The 9,920-nt window shown below is 58.1% G+C and overlaps 1 long non-coding RNA gene across 2 annotated transcripts; it reads left to right on the top strand.

The window, feature by feature from the left end:
- Window positions 1-431: 431 nt before the first annotated feature.
- On the top strand, window positions 432-3,821 carry LOC144378214 (uncharacterized). Of its 2 annotated transcripts, none has more exons than XR_013439901.1 (3): window positions 432-2,303; window positions 2,408-2,572; window positions 3,128-3,821. It is a non-coding gene; the product is annotated as an uncharacterized LOC144378214 (long non-coding RNA). The 2 variants fall into 2 exon arrangements; XR_013439900.1 differs by having other exon boundaries at window positions 2,408-2,628.
- Window positions 3,822-9,920: the final 6,099 nt, after the last annotated feature.

The raw sequence follows: 9,920 nt of genomic DNA, 5'->3' as shown, positions 1-9,920 counted from the left end.
CCCCTGACAAATTAGAGCAAGGCTGGTGTTCAAGAGAAACCTGCTCTACCAGTGTCACACCTTCCCCTCCAGAGGCCAGGGGAGGCATGCGGTGCAGGGGAGGCAGGGGAGGCAGGGGAGGCCAGGGGAGGCAGGGGAGGCCAGGGGAGGCAAGGGAGGCAGGAGAGGCAGGGGAGGCAGGGGAGGCCAGGGGAGGCAGGGGAGGCCAGGGGAGGCAAGGGAGGCAGGAGAGGCAGGGGAGGCAGGGGAGGCAGGGGAGGCCAGGGGAGGCAGGGGAGGCAGGGGAGGCCAGGGGAGGCCGGGGGGGGGGGAGGCAGGGGAGGCAGGGGAGGCCAGGGGAGGCAGGGGAGGCAGGGGAGGCCAGGGGAGGCAGGGGAGGCAGGGGAAGCCAGGGGAGGCCAGGGGAGGGGGGGGAGGCAGGGGAGGCCAGGTGTCATTTCCAGCCTGGGGAAGATGCTGCTATCAGCAGTAGAGAATCCTGCCAGCGTCCAGCCAAGCTCAGGTTGCTTCTGTCAAGGCCGGAGTCAGAGCTGGATCCTGGGCTGGCAGCGTCGTCCGGAGTCGTCTGGGAACGCACCCTCTGTCTTCCTGCCTGACTCTGCTTTCTTTTCTACGGTGGAACCGTGGGAAGGCAGCGCTGGCCTGTGGGCATGCTCTCTGCACCAGCCTGAGCAGGGGCTCCCGACCTGTGGGCCTCGGGAAACCCCGGGCAAGGTTCTGCACACAGCTCTGAAGTGCCAATGGGGCCGCAGACCACCTGGGTGGGGAGTTCTGGAACACGGCAGCCTTGTCCTCAGATCCTAGTGGTGATTCTACAGCTCTGTGTTGTCTTAATATGAAGATGATATTTCAAGTGTTCACCAGTTAAATAGGCTTTTGTCTTCCTCGGTACTGGGTTAAAATTGTTAAAAGTGTCCGTTTGGCCCTTGAGTTCCGCTCGGCCTGGGCCTGACCCCTCGGAGAAGCGCACTCGTACCCCTCCAGAGCCGGGAGACGAGCCTCGGTCCTCGCGCTCCTGTTCAATTAGATGCTGTAGAGTTGAAACACGGAACCGGGGAGATCTGGATTTAGACACACGATGGATTTTCAGTCGAGAGCAAATGCATGTTGAGAGAAAAGAGGTTGAAATATAGTCGTGGCTAAAACCACCCTAAAAAGAGATATTGATTATTGTTTGATGTATCAGATAATAACAAAATTGCCAGAAATCTCAGGATTTTCAAAAACGAAGCCTGTGGTCGAGATGGACACCACGCACTGCTGAGGCCGGCTGACAGCAGGCTGCAGCCCCAGGAGCAGCGCACTGTCTCGTGGGGGTGGCTGGGACTTGTTCTCTTTGGCCTAAAGGTGACACTGCTGGCCCTTTGGTTCCTGGTGTCAGAATGGCCGTGACCCAGCCAGACCCTCTTGGCCCTCCTGTGACTGCTGAGCCCTGCTGTGCACCCAGTGCTCCTGGAGTGGCAGACATGAGGGACGTGGCCTCTGTCCTCACCCTTCTTCAGGGAACTAATCAACCAGAAACAAATGCACAAGTTTATTTCAGAAAGTGGCAAGTGCTGAGAGTCAAGAATAAGGTGCCTACGACCCCTCAGAGTGACTCTGGGGTCAGCACCAGCTGGGGTGTCAGGAGACCTCTTGGAATAAGTGACGTGCAGATAGAATTAGAGGACAGCAAGTGCAAATGTCCTGAGGTGCTAGGGTCAGGACATGGAGGAGGTTCTGCTGGTGTGACTGGGACAGAGGGAGCGAGGGAGAGTGGCTGGAGGCGTGACAACGCGACATTCGCGGGCCACGTTAGCAGGCAGGCTAGACATTGCACTAAGTTTGGGTTTCATTTTTCAAATGTGCCTTTGTCCCTCTGAAACTGTTTTCGGTTAGCCCTTGAAGTCGCACCGAGCGTCTCCTCCCGCCTTCCAGGCTCCGCTAGACGAAGCCACACCTCTGTCAGGGCCGGGTGTCTCCAGGCTGTCGTTCTCACCTCCCAACACTTCCTGCTAGTGTTCTGAGGATGTCCCCCGTGGTCACTGCTGTCCACCAGGGACTGGTGACTGTCACCAGAAGCCCACACATCCGTCTACCTGGCCCGCCTCTCCCCCTCAGTCGCCCGTGTGCCCCTGGCCCCTGGGATATCACCGTGCTCTGCTGATCCTTCTCAGGGCTCAACCTGTGCCGTGGGCAGAGGCTGCGGAGGAGCTGCGCCGGCTGTGGTCTGCTGAGCTTCACGTGTCCCCAGTCATGTTCGTCTTTGTGATTCTGCTCCATTCAGGAGAACAGAGCGCATGAAAATCACTGTGATCCAAAGGGTAAGGACATGCTGCGTGAGCCGGAGTGGGCGGGCTCCACCTGGAGAGGCTGCCAAGACACCATCTCATCCAAACTAGGTCCGTCTCTGCTCTTCCTGCCTTAGCCAGGTGCCTGCTCCCTGTGGTTCTCCTGGTGTCTGTAACGAGAAATGTGTCCCAGGTCATCACGGAGATGAAAGCCATGCGGCCGACAGCAGAGCAGGCGGAGAAGCAACCGCACGGCTCAGAGGCAGCTCTCACCACTCAGCTCCCCTGCCCCAGGAAGCCAGGTGGGGACTCTCTGGAGTCTTGCTGGGGAGGCCAAGGGCGATCTTGTCCCCATGAGGTGAGCGTCCTTTACGTGGTACACACGGATTTTCACCCATTGTGAGGACTGTGTCAGTCCAAGAGCATGACACGTGTGCCTGTAGGATGGAGCATCTGTCACCTGCTGAGTGACAAAGCCACAGCCCGACCACTAGTCTACCTGTTACCTACCCTCCTGTTCACCCATTAACCCTCCCATCTATTCCTCTGTCCACTCCTCACCCACACATCAGCCATCACCCAGGTGTCTCTCCATTCACCATCCACATATCTGTCCATTATCCACCCCTGTCCATCTGTCATCCATCCCTCCATCCCTACACCTGTCCACTTATTCAAACTAAGTGCATGTGAGCGCTCACTCATCGGTGTATCCACCTCTCTGTCCTTTATCTATCCGTCCAGCCATCCACATGTCCATCACCATCCAAAGCATCCTTTATATAGTCTTGTGTATATATAAAGGCTCTGCTTGGGCCTCCTGCAAGCTGTCCATTCCTGACGTCCTGTACCTTTAGGTTTTGGATCTTGCCTCTACCAGCCAGGTCCACTGGAGAGCCTCAGCTCCCTGAGGCCATTTGTTCATTCAACAAATACGCATCAGACGACTCCAGGAGAGGTCTGCTGCAGCGCTGGCCCCCAGGGAACCACTGCCAGGCCGTGCGCCCTGACACGCTGACCCTCCAGCGGGACCAGGGCAGCAGGGCACATCCTTCCCTGCAGACTGCAAGCTCAAGGCCCTCAGCAGGCCGGGAGGCAGGACCTCCTCCTGTGGGGGTCTGTCCTGGTTGGACAGTCTGGAGAGTGGACACAGGGACAGTGGAGTGGTTTTGCTGATGGGACAGTAGCCGTCAAGAGCAGGTTTCAGGGGTCTGCCCCAGCCTGCCCCCTGCCCCTGGCCTTTCCTCTCTCTGTCAGGCTGCTCATGGGGCCCCCCACTGCCCCCCACTATTCCTTTTTGGAGCTGCCTAGGCCCTGCTGGTGAGGGCGGTGCCCGTCACGGACCTCCTCCTCCGAGCCCTGCAGGTCTGCCTGCCCTTTCCACCTTCCTGAGCCCCACCCCAGCAGCTGCCCTCCTGCCCTTGGTGGCCTGGGAGCCCTGTCGTGGGTGAGGGCAGTGTGACAGGCCTTTAGAGGCCGATCTTCAGTGGGGCCTGCAGACCCTGGCGGGTAACTAAGGCAGGATAAAAGGTTGGCACTTGGTCTCCCTTTGGTCTGCATTTGGTCTTTGTGTCCTTCCTCTCTTGCGCTGCGGGTCAGATTCCGTCTGAGTCCGCACGTGGACCTGCTCATGATCACTGTGGAGTGTCACCTACAGCTGGTCCTCCTCCCCCTGCAGAACAGAGGCTCCAAGCTTAGAGTAGCTCAGGCGCTCTGAGGTGCGGTCACAACCAACATGGTCAGCCGCCATCACTGACCACATCCAGAGCCGGGCCTAGAGCTCCCCGGTCACTGCCCTGTCCCTGGAGGAAGGGTCCTTGACTCCTAGGTCATTCTCTCCCTGGTCACCTTAGATTCTGGGGTCACTGCACCTTGTAGGCAGATCACCCCAGGGTGGCACTCCCCAAAGCAGAAGCAATCACCTGGTGACTGGAAGGAGACTGTGCCCTGCTCAGGGACAATTGTCTCAGGTGGGGACTGAACTGCCCCCTCAAGTGACAGTGACTTCCCTGTCCTGGAGCCTGCAGGCCCTGGCAGAACTACAACAAGGTCACGACAGACCCACCAAGAGAGCCTGCCCGTCTGCCGGCAGAGCCCGACCGGCCTCCTTCCCCTTCCCACACACCCCAGCCTCGCGTCAGCCCCTCACGGACAGGTCTCAGGCACCAGGCTGTGTCCTCCCACTGCACCGAACACGGCTCCTTTCCTGCCGTCACCACGCTGTTCCCTTCAGTGTCTTCTTCGGGTCAGGTGGCCAGCCTGGTCCTCTGGGACCACCAGGGCCAGGGTTCTGCCCTGACTCTGGTCCTAGCAGTGTGCATCCCACACAGCAGAGGGCTCAGTGGTGGGACAGACCAGGGGCTCTGGTAGAAAGAGCGTCGTAGCTGCCCTTGACCACTCACCAGGCCCCGGCAGGTAGAGTACTGGGCTCACATCACTGTCTCAGCACACCTGAGCGGCAGGTGCTAAAGCCCACATCTTACACAGAGGAGCTCAAGAGAGTTACAAGCTGGTCCGGCACCCCCTCCACAAATGGGGCAGTTGGAAGCCGTGTCCAGGGTGTCCTGCCCAAGCTCATCCAGGGTGGTTTGCTCCAAGCCCATCAGGTGTCCTGCCCAAGCCCCCCACCAGGACTGGCCTACAGCTCTTCCCAGGAGTGAGCCAGGGGCCGGCTCCAGGCATCCGGGGACCCGGTGTGGGTACAAGCCCTCACGAGACTCCCCCTAGGAACCGGCCCGCGCTCCTTCCCTATTGGGCCCATCAGTGTGCGCGGCACTGAGGACCTTGGTGTCTGGTTGCCATGGATACACTCCCCTCCTGCTCAGGTAGGAATATTTTCTGTGTGCTGCCTGGAAAATAGTAACTCAGTTAGAGGAGCCGATTACTTGAAAGGAAACGCCGTCGTTTATTGGAGAGAAAAGAAAGTCTTAAAATCAGACCCCGAGACCAACAGTCTTGGCGCCGTCCTACGTATTTGGCTTTTCGTTTAGTGTCAGGATCCGCGTTAGTTTTCAGGCTTCTCTGTCCTGCCCACGCCTGAGCCCTGAGGGGCAGGCAGAGCACTGTACCAGGTGCTCTGAACACCCCCCCCCCGTCCCCAAAGACAGGCCCATCCCTGCATGTCCTTCCCACAGCAGGCCAGGGAGGGGGGTCTCCTCCTGGGAGAGCCAGCCCCAGCTGGACAGTCTGGCTGATGGACACAGGGACAGGCAGGGAAAGACTTTGTTGATGGAAGGCAGCATTCAAGAGCAGGACTCAGGGATGGGCTGGCGCTGCCTGCTGGGGAAGCTGCCAGGTGAGCCAGGGCAGAGGACTGGCGGGCCAGCAGGGGCGAGGCAAGGCGAGCTCGGAAGTCCTGCTGCGGTGAGACCTGCGGGAGCAGCTGGGGGAGACGGGGGCAGGCGGACCCAGATCTCCACGGAATCACCCAGCAGGCTTTGCGGGATGATGTTCTCCTTCAGATCTGACGCAGACACAGGAAATGCGCTCTTGGCATCTGCAGATCCATGAGTTTTGATGCAGCACACGGTCCCATGGCCACTTCCCCTCCCCTGCAGCAGCCGCGGATCCAGCCCCTGTCCCTCTGCCTTGCCTCTCGCAGGGCTCACACCAATGACTCCTGCCATGTGCTGCACTCGAGCCTGGCTTCTTCACCCACCGTAGTGCCTTTGAGTTCACCCCCATAAGATCAGCCCTTCTCTCCTCTCAAAGCCAGCGTTCCTCCTTGGACATGAGTTGGTCCATCCCCAGGTCCAGGGACAGGAGTGGTGTTTCCCATTTGGGGTGGATTTTGAATAAACACTCTAAAAATAATTGCTCTCAGGTTTTTGTGGGAACAGAGCAGTGGCGGGTCCTGGCACGGTAAGCTTAACTCCACAAGGACGCCCCAGCCCTCTCCCAGAGGGGCTGTGCCCTTTGCCCTGGACTCCAGGGTGCTGAGGGCTGCCCCTGCTGCTCCTCTCTGGCACCAGCGCTGGAGTGGTGGGTTCCTCTGCTTGGCTTTGTTTGTGATGCAGTCCTCCCAGTGGGGAGGGGCTTGGACTTGCATTTCCCTGGTGCCTGTGGACGCTGAGCAACGTGTGCTCATTTGTTCTGAAGGAAAGTCCATTCAAAGTTTTTCTTTCTTTTCCCCTGACTTTTGTTTGTCTTGGCATGGGAATCCTCCTGAGGTTGTACTCTGGGGGAAGAAGGAGAACGTGAATGAGAACGTCCGAGCCCGGGGTCACAGACTACAGGCTGCCTTCCCTGCCGCCTGTCCAGTGTTCCCAGAATCCCAGGTGAGGCTGCAGCCAGCTCATGTGGGAGCAACTGCAGAGGAGAGGCGGGTGCCTCCCGTAGGAAGATGCCCACCGTGGCCACCCACCTTCAGCTGCCCCGAGGTGAGCTGCCTGCCCAGCATCAGAGCCTTGGTCACCCCGTCAGTTTCCAAGTCCTCCCTGCAGATGATACACAACTAATGCCGGCTCCTTGATGGACACCTGCCGAATCAATAGGAAAGGCAGGCCCCGCCCCCAGGTCCCAGAACTGACTTGGAAAAGTCAAGATCTATGTGTGGAGAGAAAGAATTAAAAGAAAACTCTGACACTGACCACTGAAAATGAGCCCTAAGAGGGAGTCCTCCATGGGACAGGGCATTAGGGAGGTTGAGTTCTCCTCAGGAGAGTTGGGGTCGAGTTGCAGAGAGGACGGTGCCAAGAAATGAGACCAGCAGCGGACACTGCGGGGAAATCCAGGCTGGGCAAGGAGGGCTTCGCAGTGCACCCTGGGTGCAGTGGTCAGAGAGGGTGGCTCCAGGGTGCGTGGTAGGACTGCAGGGCCCTGCCTGGTGGAGCAGGGTGGTCAGGGAGTGGTCAGGGTCTGCACTCTCTGTTTTGCCCACGGACTGGCTGAGACCCCCAGGGCCAGCCTGGCCAGTATCCCTGCCCAGGGAAGGGCCTACCTGGCAGGTTTTGCTAATGGGCAGAAATCACTCCAATCAGAAATTTTTGACTTTTTATCAGAAAAACCATCTCAAACAGAGAATTTTGAGATGCTGGGCAAGAAGAAAAATCCCCAGGCTCATCCAACAAAAAGACCGACATGGAGCTTGCATTACTCACCATCATTATCATACAATTTTCCCTTAAATACCTGCCTTAAGAACCACACGCCCATGTGCCTGCAGTTAAATCATTTTTGCTGTAGGCTGGTGACCACTGCTCATGTTCCTTAAATATCTCCTGCTCAGTTTCTTTTATTGAACAAGCAATCCATACACGCATCGATTAGATTGCTACAGAGACAGGGCTTCTCCAGCAGCGAGTGGAAACCAAATCTGTTTGCTAAGACTAAATCCATGGTCTGTCCAATGACCAAATCCCCCTGGAGTTTCCCCTCAAGGGACAGATGTGACAAGTCCATAGCTGGTTTTATCCCTCCCAGCCAACCTGTCACCTCTGGTCTCTGAGGCTGCACAGAGAGGCAAGTAACAGGGCTGTTAGTGAACAGCAGAATGTGGCCATGTGCTTGAAGCTGCTCTGGTGAGTAGCTGGAGCCCCCTTCCCCTGCCTGCAGTGCCTGCTGTCCCCATGTCTTGTCCTGCAGACATGCTTGCTCTCGTGTGTGGATGGGAGGGGGGACTTCCTGTCTCTCTACCCAAATGTCTGCTGCGATGTCCCCAGAAGAGCTCTGCTCACTGGGTCTGCAGAGATGCAGGGAAGGACCAGCCGATGGCCTTAGTGACGCTGACTTGCGGGTAGTCTGGGCTTGCAGTTACCCTGTGTTCCAGGAATCACAAGGTGCAGCACAAGTCAGAGAAGTGGGGTGCAGTTGCTGGGTGTCTCCAGAGCCCCTGGAACTTGCCCTCCGAGGAGGGCCATCGTGGCTGCTTCCCATGGGCACTGCACTCCTGGGGCCCAGCACTGTGTGCCTTCCCCCTTTCCGCCTGCCGCGCTGTCCGACCCTCCCATGTCCAGCCCTTGCAGAGTGGCCCCCTTGGGCTGCCCCATTGTCCACAGAGGCTGATGAGTGGTGGCAGCTTCACCGTGACCCCAGGCCTCTCTGAGGCACGTGGCCCACCATTTCTGCCACACGCTTCCGGTGAGCTGTGAATCAGGGCAGCCGTGGTCCTCAGTCCAAATCCACACACCTCGATTTTGTAAATCAGGTTTCCATCAGAGGTTTATCTGTTTATTTGTTGGGCTGCGGCCATAGCAGCAGGTCTTGGTGACTGGGACAGAAATATCTGACCAGCAAAGCCTGAAGAAGCTATAGTCTGGCCCTTCGCCAACCACGATTTAGACCGCAAGGGCTCGCTACTCCCTGGGGAGCCGGGGGTGCTCCCTGCTGCGGGGTGGGTGTGGCCAGAGGCCTCCTTCCCAGGACTCTCAGAATCAGGTGGGCCTGTGCCGTCTGCATCTCCAGGACGCCCCTTCCTTTGGATTGCTTTGGTCCTGAGTGCATCTCGGATTTCCTCCAGTGCATGATCGACTCGGTGGAGACAGTGTCTGAGGGCGGACGGCGGTGCCCGTGGCTGAAAGGAGCTCGGGGACCAGAACCCTCTCGCCCTTTGATGTCCTCCCTTCTAACTTCCCTCTTTGGTCCTGGCTCTCTCTTATTTACATCCTTGTGAGAGTCACAATTGTGTGAAATTGAATGAAATGTGTGGTGCATTTGATTAGCTGTGCCTGCAGCTATTGGTAGGTACAGGGTGTGTGTGTGTGTGTGTGTGTGTGTGTGTGTGGGTGTGTGTGGCGATTTTTGAATTTAACCATCTTTGCAGCCGAGCCAGGCGGGAATGTATGATCACCAAGGCAAGGCAGCAATTTGCCGGGCAGCCTGCTCCTGCTCCGTCTCACTCTGTGCCCGGCTTTCTGGCGAGCTCCGCAGAGCAGGGCGTAATCAGGAACCAAAGAGGAGGTCTGGAGCCCGCTTCTCTGTTCCTGAAGGCAGCCCTCACTTCCGTCCATCCTGGATAGTTCTTTTCTTCTGTCTCACTGAGGCTCATGAAGGGCACTCCCACAGGCAGACGAGGGCCACCCTCATCATGGCGGTTCCTTGGTCCCGACCCCGGCATGCCAGTGCATTTGAGTTCTGAGGAGTCTGCCCAGTGGGTCCTGGACTTGCCTGGTCACGAGAGAGGACGTGCCCACGGTCACTCTGGGCTCCTAGTACAGTGAGTCTGGGTGGGGCCCAGACATGCCCCTTTTTTGGCATTTCTAGGGGATTCTAATGTTTGGTCGGATTTGGGGAACGTTGGATCTGTCCACGCCAGCCGACGTGTTCCTCACGCTCCTCTCATCAACCTGCCATCAGCCCTCTGACTGTGGTGGCACCCACATCAAGGGAGGAGAAAACGGGGCCTTCGTGGAAGGTCAGTTGTACAAGGCACCCTGCTGGGTGGGCCTGGGGAAGCAGGGGACGGCACGGACTGTGGCCTCATCCATGTGGCGTCGAGGACTCATCAATGCCTCCCTCAGTACACAACCCGAGCTGCATCCTGTCTGCACCCAACAGCAAGGTCTGCCTGTGTGCCTGCGCCATGTCCGTGTCTGGCTGCGTGTCCCATCATGTCCACCCTCACGTCATACCCACATGGTATCCCCATGCTGTCCTCTCCATAGCGCGTCAGGTCCACGTCCCATCCAGGCGCCTGTCCTATTCCTACCTCCG

The sequence above is a fragment of the Ictidomys tridecemlineatus genome, chromosome 5 (genome assembly GCF_052094955.1).
Source record: "Ictidomys tridecemlineatus isolate mIctTri1 chromosome 5, mIctTri1.hap1, whole genome shotgun sequence".
Lineage (NCBI taxonomy): Eukaryota > Metazoa > Chordata > Mammalia > Rodentia > Sciuridae > Ictidomys > Ictidomys tridecemlineatus.
This window is presented reverse-complemented; position numbering and strand designations above follow the sequence as displayed.